Source organism: Panthera leo, chromosome A1 (genome assembly GCF_018350215.1).
Source record: "Panthera leo isolate Ple1 chromosome A1, P.leo_Ple1_pat1.1, whole genome shotgun sequence".
Classification (NCBI taxonomy): domain Eukaryota; kingdom Metazoa; phylum Chordata; class Mammalia; order Carnivora; family Felidae; genus Panthera; species Panthera leo.
This window is the reverse complement of record NC_056679.1, coordinates 70,230,553-70,233,013: the sequence shown is the minus strand read 5'-3', so window position 1 is coordinate 70,233,013 and position 2,461 is coordinate 70,230,553.

The following is a 2,461-nucleotide window of genomic DNA, read 5'->3' as shown; positions in this document are numbered from 1 at the left end:
CTCTCATGGACTGAAATAAAGAACAGGGGGCTCCTGGGCCTCTGAAGGTGGGGGGGGGGGGGGGAGAGAATTTGCATAATAAATGTAGAAAAGACCAAAAGAACGAGGCTTCAAGTTTGGGGACGCAAATGTTGTAAAGAGCAACACAGTGCCCCTCCCTCCGAGGCAGAGTTTGTAAAAGCTTAAAGTTAACATTCACAAAACGCCAAGGTTTCCCCGGAAATGTCAGAAAGCTCTGGGGACGCACCCGAGCTCCGGACCTGGGGGCGCGCGGGTCCGGACGGAGAGGAGTGACAGGGGCGCGGGGGCCGGGCTCCCTGTGCGGACCAACCTCGTCCCCATTACCCGTGCGGCGGGGACACGACAAAGCCCGGGAAAGCGCACGGGTTTCTCACTAGCTGAGTGCCTGTGTGGAAGCGCTTATCCAAGGGAGCGTTGTTGACAGGCGATCCAGACGAACCTTTCATCGCACCTTCCCGACTTGAGAGCGACTTGCGGCGCGTTTGGACTGGGGCGATTTGCGCAGGGCCCTGCTCGGCGGCGCGTCAGCCGCCCCCGCCCATCCCTCGGGTCCCCGCCCCCAAGCCGCAACAGGGGCTCTCCGCGGAGTCGTCAGTCCCTATCCCACAGTGACCTTCCGCTCCCGATGCGCCGCTTCGTGCATCTCGCAGTTTCTGACGTCTGGGGCACATGACTCTCCTCCGCCTCCAGTCTCGAGCTCTGCTCTCTGGAAGGGGTGTTACTTGTCACCTGGGCCGGGCGCTCCTGAGCCCGGCTGTGGCTGAGCCCTCTTGTCGCTGTCCCCCCACAGTGCAGGGCGCCTCCACCTGTAAGGAGAGGTGGTGCTCAGTCCGTTCTCACTGGTTTAGGCCACGAGGATAATTCCTCTCTTGCAGTCGGGTACACTGCACCCCATCAAGAGGCCCCAGGTGGGACGGGGGGCGCTCAGGGCACAGTTCAGGGTTGCTTTTCCTCCATTCTGCCTCGGTGTCTGGCTCCACTGGGCTCTGAGCAAGGAGGACACTCAGCTTTTGAGTTACCCTCGGACACGATGGCCGTGTGACCCTCTGGACAGACAGGTCCGGGCATAGATGTCACTCTGGGGACACGACGGCCAAGTGCTCAGTGGAGGCGCTTCTGGCCTGCTGAGGTAGGGAGTGGGGGTGGGGGGGTACCACAGGCCTAAAGAATTTGGAACTCTGCCCTTGGGGTCCTGTGCATTCACCATGCAAGAGCTCCCCTGAGAGCCCCCCCCCCCCCACCATGTTGAGTAGATCCCAGCTGCCCACAGTGTGTGCCCACACCTGGCTGGAGTGCAAAGCTTCCACTTCCACGCTGTTTGCACTAACCCACACTTATCAAAGCGGGGGAGGAGGTGGCAAGAGGGGGCCTGGCTAGCCAGCAGTGTGATGAGGCGGTGGGAGCTTGGTAACTAGGAGGCCTCCTCCTTGGAGACCGGCTGCCCAGACCTGCCTGACTTCGGCCCTTTCTAGTCCTTCTTGCCATTCTCTGGAGTTTCTCATAACCGGTCCACCCTGATACCGGGCTTCTCAGCTCCAAACTGCTCAGGTGGTTTACTGGGGCACATGGAAGCAGGACGAAGGCACAGCCAGAGGGCACTGGGGAATAAAACAAGATCAGAAAGGAGGACCAGGGTTGAGAGATGCAGTGGCAAAGAGGCGGGGACAATGGGTGGGGGGAGGGAGCCGGGCTGAGATGCACCTTTGGTTTGCAAAGCCAGCCACAGGTGGACAGGGATGGCTTGCTCTTCAGAGGTGGTTTACTAAGTGGGACATGTGAGTTCTGAGGGCTGGACTCGCCAGGGGTGCTCCCAGGCCAGGCTCTGAGTGGGAATCCTGAGCTCAGGGAGTCAGGAGGGCAAAGTGTCCTGTTGAGGACTCCTACCCTCACCTGGGCCTCCTTTTCCTGTCTGTAAACATTGGGACCCCAGCACCTATCACATGGGGTTATTTCTGGTGGGGGGTGGGGGAGGTCCATGAACCAACTCATGTGTAAATCACTTAAAACTAAAGAGATGGAAGGGCACATGGGCAGCCCTGTCGGCTAGGTGACCGACCTCAACTCACGTCAGGATCTCACCGTTCGGGGGGTCAAGCCCCTCGTCGGGCTGTGTGCTGACATCTCAGAGCCTGGAGCCTGCTTCAGATCCTGTGTCTCCCTCTGTCTCTGCCCCTCCCACTCTCATGCTCTTGCCCGCTCTCTCTCTCTCTCTCTCTCTCTCACAAAAATAAATATTAAAAAAAAAAAAAAAAGCTAAAGAGATGATTTAAAATGAAAATGGACTGTGGCCACTGCAGTGTTCTAAGTGGGCTGGCACAAGTCACAGTAGTGGGGATATACGTCCCATCATTACTGGGGCTGGAAGGTTGCAATGCCTAGGCCACATCCTGCCCCCTAGTGCAGTGGTTCTCAAAGTGTGGTCTTTGGACCAGCAGCACCT